Source organism: Poecilia latipinna, unplaced genomic scaffold (assembly GCF_001443285.1).
Source record: "Poecilia latipinna isolate Pla-1442-1.1 unplaced genomic scaffold, P_latipinna-1.0 Scaffold1325, whole genome shotgun sequence".
Classification (NCBI taxonomy): domain Eukaryota; kingdom Metazoa; phylum Chordata; class Actinopteri; order Cyprinodontiformes; family Poeciliidae; genus Poecilia; species Poecilia latipinna.
Genome location: NW_015113941.1, coordinates 58,782 through 74,593, shown reverse-complemented (window position 1 = coordinate 74,593; position 15,812 = coordinate 58,782).

The window sequence follows — 15,812 nt, the reverse complement described above, 5'->3', positions numbered from 1 at the left end:
AGACAGTTTGGTGAAACCAGACTGAGTTAACAAATACAACAGAATTTTACAGCAAGAAGCTAAATAAAAACTTATATAGTATATAGAACAAGTTTTAGATTTTGACATAACATCCTTAAAATTCAACATATTTTCTTGGGTTTTTAAGTGAGAGACCAAAACAAAGAGAATAAATAATAAATTCAGAAAGGGTTAGGGTTATATACTTTACAAATAATAAAAATACAATGTAGTTTGCCTTTAAATCCAGTGCCATTACTCGGATGCCCCTAAATGAAGTCAACTATAACTACTTTCTTTAAGAAGTTACCTATAGAGATCATGTGTTTGCAATTTAATCTTAGTGGAAATATAGCTGTTCTGTAAACATCTCAGAGTAAAAGTTAAACTTAATTGATCAAACATCAGAGCTAAGATTTGAACAACTCACAGGAACGTATTATCTGACAATGAGATATCCCATGAGCTCAATCCTACCAAGTCATGGCAATCCATCTAACCGGCAGCCCAGTCTAGGATAGCATTAGAAAACCAACCAAGAGACCCATGAAAACCAATTAGGAGCTACACAGATCCACAACTCAGGTTGGAGAATCTGTCCACAGGACAACAATTTGTCTGGAATTAACAAATCCAGCCTAAAAAAAAACAGTGACTGCAGAGAAAATGTTACGTTTGCAATTTGCCACCAGCCGTGTAGAGGACCAGCATGTGAAAGAAGGCTTTCTGGTCAGAAAAGAAAAAAAGAAGTTAACTTTTTGGCTAACCTAAACAACATAGTGTGGTGGAAAACCAACAATCTACATTGCTTCCAACATATCATCCCTAGAATAGCTTGGTGATGGCAGCAGCTTAAGCAGGGACAAGTTTTAGACATCATGGAAAAGTGGTATGGTGGTACATCCAGCCTCTCCACACATCTCCTACTTCTGTGTAAACTTGCAAACAGGGAAACACCACAAATGCACAAAGGCACAAAGGCAGATACCAACAGCAAGTTAAGTGCACACACAAGAAGCATAAAGCAGAAATCTTCAATATTTCCAACTTGTAAGGATTTTGGGGAAGAAATTAGATTTGGTTAATCTGCCTGCTACCATTTTAGTATTTATTTTTTCTACCATCACTATTGCTTGCATTATGAGGTAATCCCATTTTATTTTTGTTTTGTCATGGTTGTTGTTATTTCCTCCCCCCCCCCCAAACTCCTTGTGTTCTTTCCTTGTAACTTTTTATGAGTGTCTGGCTCATCAAATCCACCTCTGACACTTCAAGGCAACCACATTCACCAGGCTGTTCACCTAAGCTGCCAGGGCAGGACAGGACAGAGGGAGAAATACAGAGCAATCTTGGAAAACTTGAGAATGGGGCAGTAGTTCACATTCCAGCAGGACATCAACACTGAGCATACAGCCAGACCTAAAATGCATCGGTATAATTTAGAAAATATTTATACTAGAGGAAGAAAAAAATTAATCAAAAAGAAAACCTGTGGCAAAATGTAAACACTGATGCTCACAGATACTCTCCTCTGACTTGACTGGGCTAAAGCTATTTTTGCAAAAAAAAAAAAAAAAAGAAAAGGAAAGGAAAAAAAGGGGAAACTTTCAGTCTTGAGATGTGCAAAGCTGATAGAGACATACCCCACAATTCTTGGCGCTCCAGCTGCAGTACACATTACAATATTAAAGCAGATGGGCTGAATGCATATTTGTAAAAAAAAATTTTTTTAAATCTATTTCCATCCACCAACAATGTTGCTATTATTCAACGAGAGATGTTTGATGAGAACATTGCTACAATCCATCTATTTTCATGCCGAACCCAGAACAGATTTTGTTTTTGTGACAATTGTTTCTTGTGCGAGTGATAATGACACATATTGTCAAACATGTTAGCAGGGTCTGTCATTTTATTTGTCAGAAAGCAACTTCTTTTTTTGTTTTACGCAATATGAAACCTGTCATGTCTCTTTCTGAGCTGCAGGTGAGGCAACAGGAGTTAACTGAAAGCTATTAGTATGAGAAAATAACTTGAAATCACTAATTATGTTCTGCTGGAAGACTCAAAATGACTTTAGGGTGTCACCATGTATTAAAATTGTTTTTCTCCCAAAAAGATAATCCCATGAGACGTAATGTCAAGCAAGTGATTATAAATGCAAACAAAAAAAAAAAAAAAAAATCTTGATTTACAGAGTAAATCTGCATATTTTGTAGTGATTTTACAGAGTAATTATTTACTATATATAATAAGGGACAGGAAGCTTGTGTCAGAGTCCAGCAGAGGTTGTCCTCACAAGAGTCCAGCCACTGAGTTACAAACTAAACGGCACACTGCTTTATTTTCTCCAACCCTTTGATTCAAAGCAGCTGGTGTGGCTAGAGACAAAAACACAGCATCTGGCAGGGGAGACTGCAGACCTCTTGCTGCTGCATGCATCTGCCCGACTTACTATGGAACGGCGTGGAAGTGCGTGCTTTTGGGGTCCAAAAGAGAAGAGATGTGTCACAAATCGTTGCTTCCACCCACGCGCCGAGGACAAGATGCCCATCAGCTTAGAGTGATTAAGAGCATGACAGAAGCTCTGATTTTGGGAAGCCTGAGCACGAAGCCACTGGAGAGGACCAGAGAGGGGACGAGGCAGGGCCATAGTAGAGGGGTGGCAGTGCGGAGGAGAAGCCCAGCTGGTGGCTGCCTCTAATTGGCCTGAGCAGGTTTCCATGGCTGGCCAGACCCATATGCGATGCGGCTTCTAAAGAGACAGAGAGGGCCACAAGCAAAGTATCAGGGCAGGACGGGCTGCGTGGATGGGAGGTTAGGTAGGCGGGCGAGATTCTGGTCACACACCAGTCGTCGCAGCCTCTTTGTGTCTGGGGCGGGGGAGCCAGCTGTCACCCCTTGACAGCAGCAAAGGCAGTCCACCGTGTGCACTGATAACTCGGGCTCAGTGAGAACACAAAACAGAAGCATGACAAAACACTTTGGAAACAACCGCTTTAATCAAAGCACTCAGTAAGGGAGTGAATGATTGGGCCAGAACATGAAAGACAGAAAGGGGGCTTGACTAGGAGAACCGAGGGGGTTGAATGAGCTGCAGTGCTCCCACTGGATATTTACTGCGTGCCATTGGAAACAATCAGAAGTGATTAAAACGAAGGTGAGCTGACAAGGGGAGTGTGGATTCCCCAAGCTACCCCCACTCTACCCATACCACTCCTCTACCCCTGCACCCCTGTTATTCAGGGGTGCTAGTGCATGTCGTGCTCAGGGGGTGAATCGATTCACTTCACACCGTCGGCAACATTAATTAATGATCTGTTCTCTGTATTGTAAAGCGACTGCTTGTCAAGCTATGGTTCCTGTCAAACTTCACTCCATCTCTACTCGCATCCCTGTGTTCATTTTACAAAGACAACCACAAAAACAGGATGCACACTTAAACATAAGCGCTGACACAAACAGGCCATGTACCAATAAGGATTATATTATTGAAACATAATACATTTATGCAATTGCGGCAAACATAAATTCTTGGAGCGTCATTCATAACCCTTTGTTTTTATTTATTTGTTCCCTTTACAACCTACCAGATGTCTGGAGGGCAGAGCACAATCCTGTTTACAAGAGGAGAGGCAAAAGAATAGGAAAGGAAGCAAGTCAAACCTGATCTACAGTACAGCTCACTGCTGCCCCCTACTGTAACAACAAAGCCTATATAAATCCAAGAAGCTGAAAGACTGACAAAAAACACAACCATTTAAATACTTTTTAGAGAGGTTAAGACTTCAGGTTTGCTTTCTTTGTGTATAAAATTGCCAAAAATATTTTATCACAGAGAACAGGATGTATTGTAGTCTGCGGCCTTTTAATCTAGACCCATTAGTTTTTTGCTTCTGGACTGTCTTTGGTGCCACTCCACCATGGGGTGGCTCAAATAAATAAATATGTTTTTCTTTTCTTTATTCTAAACTCTAGTAGGGATTTAACAACACAAAAACATAGTTTCACGATTAGTGTGTGTAATTTGATAATGTTTTGTTCAAATGTGTTGAAACTATAGTTACAGGGCTGTTACATGCTTAGCTTTATTGCAATGAGCATTCAGATTGTTGTGTTTTCACCAGACAAGATGATGTATGTTGTTTTGATTAGCGTTACTGTAAAATGCTTTGAGACATTTCCAATTAAAATAAACAGAACTCATAATGCAAATCTTTCAGTTTTATTGATTCAATCTACTACGCATCCCTCTGGTTTATTCACATTCAAGCTGTGCTATGCATCTAAAAACTGAAAAAAACTGAATGAGGCATTCTTGTTTTGATGTGAAATATGAATTGTCAACCTAATTATGTACTTTAAATTAGCTTACACCATCAAAAATATTCCTATTAAACAGTAAATTAAGGAGATCAATCTTTTCTTAGTTCTTAATTGATACATGAAAAGTTATAATTAAATTAATTCCATGCCAAAGGTGGTTTATTTGCAACAATATTGCAGGGATGAGGTAGTGGTGGCTGGAGGGCACAATAGGAGAAGCTTTCCAGGTTATGAAATATATAAAAAAAAATAAAAAATACTGGTTTGTATAAAGTCATCTCAATTGACTCAGATATATTTACTATTCTTTAAAGAATAGAGATTTTAACCTTATAGCTATATTTATTCCAAAATTATAAGATACCCAAGTCATAGGTAGAAGATATTTCTCAAAATGTTGATTTAGTTATCTTGGTGTTACTCATTCTTTTATTGCCGTCAGAGTGGCACAAATGGGTTTCCATATAGTTATGCTGTCAAATAAATCTTACGAAATTTCCAAACTATGACTCAAGCTGCTTAATTAAGTATGAAGCAGCTTTATCATATTATATTCATGCCCACTCCCACTGACATGTTTGGTTAGGAGAGGAGGAAGAAGAATAGAAGTGACTGCAGGGAGTCTCTGGGGGGGCTGAAAGAGACAGTAAACTAAACCACGAGAAAAATCAGATCACCTTGAATTTGCATAAACAGTCTTCAAACGGCTGCACAGAGGGTGTAAGTGTTAGCCGTCTGTGCCTGAATATCTTCCCAGCCGTGGATTAGTATTGAGTTCACTCAGGTCATTTAACACTTAAGACAGTCTCCAGGGAACCTATTCATGTTGGACAAATTGTTTTGCCTTTACAGCAGCTCCGCGCTGCGCTGGGGTGTTAGTGGAGTTCTAAGAAGTAATTTGCCGCCTGCAGTGCGGGACACTTTGCACCCTATTCCTTCTGTTCAGATGGCCGTGCTGTATCAAAAACACAAAAATGGCAGCAGGAGCAACACCCGCGCCAATTACATGAAAACCGTCAGCGGCTGGGTTAAGGTTCCAGTGAGGGGCTCGAGACGGCAGGGAATAATGAGCGAATGCTTTTCCGTTTTCTTCTTTTCACTTTAAGCCAAACAGACTTCTCAGAGCACATATGAAAAGTGGAACACGGATCTTAATGATCCTGTGAAATATGAAAACTTTGCAGAAGTGGACATACCTTGTCAAGTTGTCAAAGAAATCAGGAACTTATTGGGAAAAAATTGCCTGTGTATCTTAGGCAACAAAAAGCAATTTCCCCAACTGTATGTCAGTTAAATCTGGCATTGTGACACTGCAGAGAGAAAGGAAAATGCATCTCTACTGCGTCCTGCCAAGAGGGAGTCGCTGGGTGCAAACATGCCTCCTGTTTTACACAAAATATAGATCTGCAAAGGATGTCTGCCTGTGTGGAAAACCATTGTTGTTCTCCCAAGGATCCCTAAATTTGAATTGCATCAGGTGAGCCAACAATACTTCTGATCCAAAGGAGTGATCATTATCCCTGCAGAAAAACATTTGGAACGAAATGCATCCCCAACTGACTACTGCATGACTGTAAAATAGATTTGTTGCTAAGTAATTATGCATTTCCCATGCAATTTATAACACAGCAATGCCTCCAGTAACACTTAACTTCTGGAGCTTGATTAATGGCACCGTGCTGGAAGCTGGGAGCCCAGAAATAGTAGGTGTGGGGAAGGAGACTCACATTGCCAGCATCAGCACTCTGGATCGACTCCTTCTGTCACCCACTCTCCCGACTCCCCATAAAACTAAAATGCGGCAGGTTTGGAAAACAGCCTTGTCCGGTTTGTCAGGGAGTGGGACTTGTCGTAAATATCGTGTTCGTCGAGCCCCAGAGGAGAAAGCTGTGGTGATAGCACTCATCATCGCCATAGCACCTCATCTGCCGGTGCCAGCTACACCGAGTGCAAATGATTGTTTCAGATAGCGATAATTCGTTGCAGTGCAAGGTGATGGTCTGAAGCTTCAATGAATGACAACGCTGAATCAAACCAGCACGGTTCTGATAGGGTAAATGATCAATACCATTACCGTCAATTATAACTGGAGATTGTTTGGGTACACAATTTCTAATAATTCACCTGGAGGGAAGGTTCTGCATGAAAAGCAGAGGATCAGCTTTTGTGATTCAGTACCCCTCCCTCATCCTCAACCCATTTCTCTTGGCACTGTAAGTAGCTTACTCATCTCCATTGTTAACATGTGCCGTTATCATTTGTTTCAATTACAGGCCTTTATGGGCAGTGATTTATCAATGCTGTTGCCATTAGCCGACTGATTATTTGATGACCCTCTTTTCTTCCCCACAGATCAGTAATGCTTTGTTTTTATCCCACCAAAACAGGAAGCTGAGGCACAGTGCATTCAAGCCATTTGTAAGTCTTTAGTTAATAATTGTACAATTATTAACTAATCATGAGGGACCAGATAGAAAATTAGCCACTTGGCTGCAATCTCATGCGTTTACATGGTAATTAATATGGTTCATTAATACACATTGCCTCATTTCTAAACTATCATCAAAACAAATACATAAGCTTCTAATTTATAGTGTAACCTTCATATCTCTTGGACTTATTCGTGTTTTGTGAGATTACAACAACAAACTTCACTGTATTTCATTAGGATTTTATGTGATGGATGAAAACAAAACCTATAAAGTGTTTTGAAAAAGTGTGGCATGTATTTGTATCTAGCCCTTTATCAAATTGATTTGTTGTGCCCATTCAGGCTGCATGAAGAGTATACAGCTATTTTTTTAATTCTTTCCACAGATTCTGAATTGAATTTTGGTCCGACACAGAAAAAGAGCAAACCAAAAACACTAACCGAAATTTACACCAGCAATCCAGCTAATGTGAGATGGCATGCTTCTCCTTTGATGATATCCAACACTGTTGTGATTGTTCACTCATGCCATGTTCTGTATAGCTGCATCTTAGCTTGTTTTTAGATGTCATCATATTCATCAACGATTATTTGGAAACTATAAAACCGATATGGGGCTCAAATAACCCATCCTCTAAGTGATAAACGATTAGAAGCCATTAAAGTCTGTCCATCTGCTGCATGTTCACCTGACTGCACACACAGTGCGGTCGTGTCTTCACATTTGATGCCATTAGATGTGAACTGGAAAAAATGAGGCTTCAGATGAAAGTGAAAAGAAGGGATAATTCGGAGTATTCTTCTGGACAATTTACTGATCTAACTCAACAGCGCTACAGTGACTTCAGTCCCAACTGAATCAGCATTAACACGGCAACGGTGTGATCATTTGATTCATAATGAAGCGAGACGCTGAAACCCAGCTGCTGCTCAAAGAGTCATGTGCAATCTTCCTAAATGGAAGATATCAACATGGGGCGCATATGAAAACAGCAATGCTTTCGGACCGTCAAGCATTCTTATCACTCACTAATCTCTCAGTTGGTTTATGTGGAGCTGCCAAGGACATGTTCATTTAGATAACTGAATCAAAGCATGTTTCTCGCAGAAAAAGAAGTCTCGACTCCATTACATGCTTTGGTGGAATAAGAGAAAAGCTTTTCTGTCTAGCCCTAATGAAAAATCTTAAAAATTCCAGCACTTTTATTTATTAAATTTAACCGATCATGATCACTCTCGACGGGCTCCACAGTACTTCCCCCTTTGTATCCAAGCATAATCAGAAATATTTTAACCCTTAGACTTCAATGGCACTAGCTTGAATAAAAAGTCCTGCTTTGTCAAGGTGGTAGTTGCCACATTTCTAATTTAATTTTGTGATTAAAGGAGCTACATAAAAACAAGCCATGAAGGGAAATTAAGCTGAAACATAATTAGCAGAGTGTCACCAAAACAATCTGTTGCTGTTAGTTTTTATAGCAACAAACTAGAAGTCTTGAGCAATAGAGAATTTAATATTCACCAAGTCAAAATTCATGTGTTAAATAATCTGTTTTGTGTCTTTTATTCTAATCCTTAATTGTCATCTTTATGTGTATTTAAATTATCTTAAAATAATAGTTTTGTTACATTGTGGTTTTATTAATACTTGTGTTTTTCACCTAGTGTGGAATGACTGTGCAACATACAACTTCAGGGATTTGTGAATTGCTCATTTTAAGTCATTGTGGATTTTATCCAATCCACAGGATCGAAATGATACAGAACCTGCTCACATACATCAATCAAAACACTAAAATTGAAAACACAATAATTACACACAAAAATGTCTAATATATGAAATAGTGATTAAAAATATGATAGCGTAATGTGCACAAATCAAGAATTCATCTTATTATCAAAGATTATTTGGTCTCTTAGCAAGTTGTAGATAAATTATGTTAAATTTTTTAGCTAAGATGTTTCTGTTGGTTTCTTGGCCCTTCAGAAATGTGCTTTGTCCACAGTGAAGCTAGTTCAACATGGACGGAGTGCACCAATTAGGACCCAAGCCTCTGCTCTGAAACGAGGATGTTCAGAAGAAACAATGAAGACCATAAGCTAGCCTGTCATATTAATTTATGCTTGATGATAAATTGTTTCAGAAACAATTGTGATAGTCATTTTGAGACCATTTTCAACTAACATAATGATTATGGCATAATAATGTAAGTACATCCTCTCAAAGACCAATAAAACTGATTTCTAATGAATACTCGACACTGAAACTGGAAGACTTTAAATATCCAAAATGAATTCAACAAAACAACCAAAGAACAACTAATTAAATTAATATAAAAGCTATGCACAACCAAAACAATGAATAAAATTGATTATGAAGTGTCTTAAACAAAAGGCAAAACTGCCATTTCGGACTTTATAAACAAAAAGTGCAAATGAACATAAAAACATGCAATCCTAATGCCAGAGAAACACTCAGTATGTGATTTGCTACTTCTAGCAGGACTCTCCTGCTAACACTGTAGGAGAAAGTTTTGTGCCTGCCAAGTACCTGACATCAGAGTTCAAGTACTTGACGGCAGAGTTCAGTCCTCCTTCAGCTAAGGAAACGAGAAGGGGAGGGGTCCGACAAGAGTGATACAAAACGTAAAGCCTTTTGTCATCCAGTGTGATAAACAAGAGACAGGAGGAAAACAAGCAAGCATGCAAATGGAAATTATGGAGCTCATTTTAATTTATCATGCAATTAATTGATTTATTGCTTATTGCAACAGGCTTAACTATCAGAACATTACACCAATGCTTAAGTGCAATGATAGATTAATGCTGAGGGTTCGTGTGCAGAGCAACAAAGACAGATCAACATCTACAAGTTCTTCAATTTTACTTCAAATTAAAGCCTAGATTGATAAAGTGGAAAAATGATTGCAATAACTGTATGGACTAAGCCAAAATGTCAGATCTGCGACAACAGTTCAGCCTTTTAAAATGAACTACTTGAGAAAATATATAAGAAGCTTGTTGATGTCTCTTAAAAAATAAAAAAAAAGTGTGGTAAAACTGAAACTGGTTAAGAGACATTTATCCAAGTATTAAGACTATCCATATATTTAGGTCAATATGTAATCTCTATCCTGTGTTGATTAGAGAAAAGTCAAAATGCAAAACTTTTGCATCCAGCTACGAAAAGCTACACGTTGAAAGTACCTATTCATTTCAAAGTAGGCTAAAAGCATCATCACAAAAAACCCAAAGTGCTATTAGTTCAGTAACCATTAGTGGACACAAAATTCCAATCAGAACTATACAATGAGTAAAAACTTAATACATTGCCCAAAATTAAAACTAATTACTCTGCCAATAAAAGCTTAAAACTTAACTTCATGAAGAAAAGTCACAACATTGCCAACCCCTCCTCCCCCAGACATCTCCATTTCTCAATGACCAGTGTATTTAACTTGCAAATTAAACTTTTGCATACACCACCTCCGATAATGGACTATCGGTTACTGCAGAAAGCCAGCTACTTATGAAAGTGTTGGGTACAGTCACAATCAACAGATGGCAAGTACTGCCCACCCTACCGCCCCCCAAGGCAACACTAAAACTGAGCTTGTGAAATCTGTCACAATCCATGGTGGTAAATGTCTCGCAGTTCCTGCAAATGCTAATGGAGCTCATGTGAGGTCCAGAATTGAGCAGGGCGACAATGGAGTCCAATTTAAAACTGACACTGACAATCTCTTCCTCCTGTGGGGGGCAAAGAGATTTTTTTTTTCCCTGGCCTGCAGACAAAATCTCACACATGAGTAAAGAAGAAACCAGTGACATTCAGACTGCCATTGTGTCTGTCCCCTCTGAGAGTCACGCCCCCCCCCAAAAAAAACCAAACACATTCCATCACAGGCCTGGATAACACCTGCCATTGCTGGCAAACGTTGGCTCTCATTAGACCAGAGTATGTGGATGATGTTAATTATGTTGTCGTGCTATTGAGCAAAATGAATTTAAACACGTAGGGGTGCTCATATTGGACAACTTAATGACCTCCACTCAGTCGGAATTGAACTTCAAAAGTGGCTTTGAAAGCATTAAGAGGGGAGTAATGATGAGGCTTTATTTTATTTAACAAGTAATAAAAAAAAATAAAAAAAAAGACCTGAATGTACTGACAGATGCCGACACTACAGCCTTGCAGGAGATTATTCACTGCTGTTTTTTTGAAGGCCTCAGAGGTTTGTCAGAGAACACTGGTGAATAAACCACATCTTTGGAGCGTGCGTTCACACCAGCCCAGCTTAGTCCACTTTAATAAAACTGGGGAGTTTGGGGAGGTGTGAAAGCCCAATCAAGCTATACTGCGGACCAGAAAAGCGAACTTTGGTCCACCTAAAAACCTCGGTCTCGGTTCAGTTTAAGTGAACTCTGGTGCAGTTTGAATGCAGACTTGAATGCCAAGAGGACCGGCGACTGCTCCAAAAGCAGGAAGTGGACTCCAGCACAAGGCATTCTTGGTAAACAACCAAAACGGAGGAGAGAGAAATGGCTCGTAGTCTTTTGCCAAAAATAAGAGATGGCGTATAATTGTAAAAAAATCACATACTGCGTAATTTTTGTTTCATTTCCTTGGAAAGGAAGTTGCACTCAGGGTTTGTGTTGTTTCTATTTTAATATAATAAAGAAATTTAAACCATAATCCTCTTTCAACTTTACAATAACCAATGGTGTGTTGTTGGTCCGTCACATAACGTTCTATATAATGCACCATTTTCCCATACACAATCTGGTCAGTGTTAGTTTCAGTGAAAAAGTAGAGTATGAAAATCAAACATTTCCATGGCTCTTTAAAAGAATGCATTTAATTAACGGAACCAAAAAACTTGAGAAGCTCAGAAGCAACTTTTAGCAAGGTCTTCCTCCTTAATTAGCTTACAGAGCTTTGGCCTGTTCACAGACTTCATTAGGGAAGGCAAGGTGCTTCAAGTCTATAATGCTCAGACTCTTCAAACAATCAGTGGCAACAGGCTCCTCCTAAAGCCCATCGGTGCCGGCTGAAACTAAAATTACTGATGCCCTCAAAGAAGGATGAGGCTAAAAGAAGATAGGGTTTTTAGGTATCCATTTCCTCGGTTTGTAATTCAGGCTGATTAAGAAACACCAGCTAATAATACCATTGGAAGCTCAGCTTTAGAACACCAAGAAGTAGTTTTGGATAGAATTGCCTGTAGAATTGCTGGAAAAACTAATTAAAGTAGCAGCTGACTGAGAAAGATTTTCAGAAAGATTTAGCAAGCTGGCAAGTCCTGGGGATTGTCCTACTAATCAAGGGGTTATGACCTTTGTGGAAGAAAAAAAACAATCCAAAAAACTTTCTACATTACCACCAAAAGGTCGGAATGGGCACCCCTGATAAAGATGTTTTGAAAAACACATTTTTATATTATTAATTTTAATTGCAGTACAATAATCTCACACTGAGAAACAAAAATAAAAATGTATTAAGTTGCACATAGTTGATGCAAATTCCTGAGTTTTCTATGCTCTCTTCTGACAGTTACTTTTTTTTACAGGAAATTGTGCCCTACGAAATAAAAGGTTCTCAAATTAAAGGTTGGGTTTAATTGTTAGTGCAAAATTTTGCTCCGACAAACATTTGTGTTTTTTTATACATCTGTGCCAGGGTGCAAATAAATTTGCTTAAGCTTGCATTTTCAACTTATGATAAAAACCTGCCTCGATCCTCAACTTTTAATCTTCTATTTTGCCATTTTGAAAGCAAAATAATAGATAAAAGAAAAGAAAATTAGTTTATCCGATTGCATAGGTCCATCCAATTCAAGATGAAGCACTTCATATGCAGAGTACGTCCACAGGTGCTTCATATGTTTATTCATGCCTGTTAGTTACTAATGGTTTTGAGCAGATAATCTCTATGAAAAGTTACGTGGCATAATAAACAATTATTAATACATGGCACTGCTGGCTTCTAGCGTTATGCAGATAATTGAAGCAACATTACAGAAGTTATGCAAAAAAGCCAAACAAAAACCTGTTAAAATTGCACAGAAAACACATTAGCAACATGTTGAAAAAAAAAAAAAAAATCCTGCTAGTAGCTTCTTTAAAGGTAAAATGAGCTGATAAAGTGACAATGTCAGGAATAGTAGAAATGGATGCAATAAAGAGATTTACTAAGCTGGAATTGAAACAACTTTAGTAAAAATGTGAAGCAGAGCAAACCCACAACTATAAAGCTATATATTTACAGACATTTTATTTGAAATGTAGGAGCTAAAAGGTTCACTTAACCCTAGACCTTGCAAGACTGTCTTTGATGCTCGACTCATCTAAATGCTATGAGTTCATCCTGCAAGATAAAAGAATATCTAAAAATGTATGCAGTCCTAGGAAAACGGAATGTGCTTTCACATTCAAGCACATTCTGAGATATCAGGACATAAAAATGTATTTATGAAGTTTTAAAATGATTGAAAACAAACCTCAAATGTAACATGAACAATAGATACACATCCATCATCTTTTATACAGAGATGAAGGGAAAACCAGACACTTGATGCGAAGCAGCAAATAGCTGGGTGATGATTGCCTCTGATCTTCAGGTCTGAACAACAATGTTAGGGTGGGAAGACATCAGCAATAACTTTGAAGAGCTTTTGATTTTGATTGTGTATAATCAATCTGAGATGTGTTATAAGGTCATATTCAAACGATTAGAAGTTTGTTTTTTTGCATTGAGTGGAAAAATATAATCATCCAATTCCTCCAAGATACAAATAGTTAATCAGCACAGCAGTGATTCAGTGTGTACCATGAACTTTAAATGGAGCCATTGAAGAGTTTCTGTCGTAAACCACTCACACCGAAGTCAGATTGAGGTTGCATTAGTGAGTGACCATGCCAAGACAAAAAATAAATAAAAATATTGGATCGAGCATCAAGACCTGCCGCGTGAATGCAGCCTGATGCTCCTCAAAATTGTGCTCCAAATTCAGCCATCAGTCATTAGTTTTCCCCAAAGAGCCCAAAGGATGGATGAAAGGAAAGAGTCCCCCATCTTCCAAGCAGGAGACGTCCAAACAGGCTTCTCCAGTGTCGGGCCGTTCAATGTTCAGAGAAAGGAAACAAAACAATTCAAAAACCATGCTTTTAACCAAAGTTTATGATTTTTGCTATATTAGAAATACATTTATATGCATTTATAACAAGCACACTGTAAAACAATTTGTAGAACTTGTAAATGTAACACAAAGGCATTTTACATTGCAGTTGATCTTTGATTTATCCATTGTGCTTCAAATTTTTGTGGCGATATGATCCTTTTAGTTCTCATTTCAACTGCTTGTATGTTTTCGTGCATCGTCAATCTAAACGGCAATGCGCCGAAAGCCATAAACGGAGACGGCAAACAATTGCCTTCCAACTGTCTAGTTTAACATGACTGATGCAATCGTTAAACACGAAACTCCAGAAACAATCTTTTAGAGTAGCAACGAAATGTGCTGTTTTACAAGAAAATGTTCAAACATTTATTGCATCTGAATGCAATGTCCTTACTTTTTTTTCATAGTACTCCAGCACTTCTGAAAGATTTGTAAATTTTCACCGTTTAATTTGAAACCACTCAGATGGTTCTTCAAGCAAATGAAACCATAGAAAACATGGTAGGGTTTCGTTTATCAATAAGAAACCAATTTTCAAATGGATTACAACCAAGCTCTGGACCAATTTATTCACCAAAGTAAGCTCTAAGCCTAATTTCAGAACATCGAGAAAACATAAGTGAACAATTAACTGAAGCTGTACCACAAAGCGGCAGAATGATCCCAGTCAGTTTAAAGATTTACCCCATCAGAAGTTAAGCAACGACTCATGTGACCAGCTCACGTTCAGATGCTTCTGAAGCAGGAGGTAAACAAATTATCCCCGTTATGTGCCGTCAATGACGAAGTGCATTAGAGCTGGAAACTCAGTGGGAGGTCACACAGTAGTGATTTAAAGATTGAAGACTGGACAGTGGTGATACTTCATTATCTGGAGCAAGAACTTTAACAAAACTGGGTCCAACAAAAGCTCCTTTCCATTTTAGTAACACACGAATCAAGTTTCTGAATTCAACCATCTAAAAAAAACAAAAAAAAAACAGCAAAAACATTAAATATAATACCTGATTTTACATCCATTACTACAAGTGGTTGTATAAGCACTTCTGTTATACAAAAAAATGAATCATTAAAATCTGATGTGAACTAGCAGAACTGAGCTGACGCCATGCAGGCACATCAGACAATCATGCTACTCCAAATGTTATCCATAAACTAATTTTTTCCTCCTAATCGTACAATTTATAAAAGTTGCTTATCTTCTTGGTGTTCACACATTTTACACACAGATGGCAAGAATGCTTACATAATGTCCAAGGGAAATTGAGAAATGATTCCACGTCTTTTTTTCCCCCCCCATTCCTTCTCAGATTGTACTGCAGCAATGCGAGATATTTTTCTGATTCAAGGCCAGATCTGCATCCTTCATGCTTGAGCAGCAGACAAGAGGGCTGATTGCACTGCATTGCTCCTGCAATTTACAACGTTTAAGGGGGTCAGCAAGTCAAGGAAATGAGCAGAATAAACTGGGTCTACTGCATGTTACAAGCACCTGGGTGTTGTCACTGACAAGTAGACATTCAGTAAAAAATTCAGATTGATGCCCTTTTTGCTGATGCCAAGATAGGACTTCCACTGCAAATTAATTCAATTAGGCACATGTCAGAACAGAAATTAATTTCTGATTAAAGTTCAGTCATTTTGTAGCTTGAATACTACAAAAATAACTTGCCAAAATAAAGTTAACCAAATATTAAATGGGTGTTTGTGCACATCTGACATAACTGTATAGTCAGCCAAAATGCAAAGACCATCTACTGTACCAACAGAGATGGGTTCTGTATCAGGAGTAGATAACAGATTTATGATAAGAGACTAGAGAGGAAGCTTTAATTAAAAAGCTTCGACTACCTGCTTCTGATAATGTGCCAGAT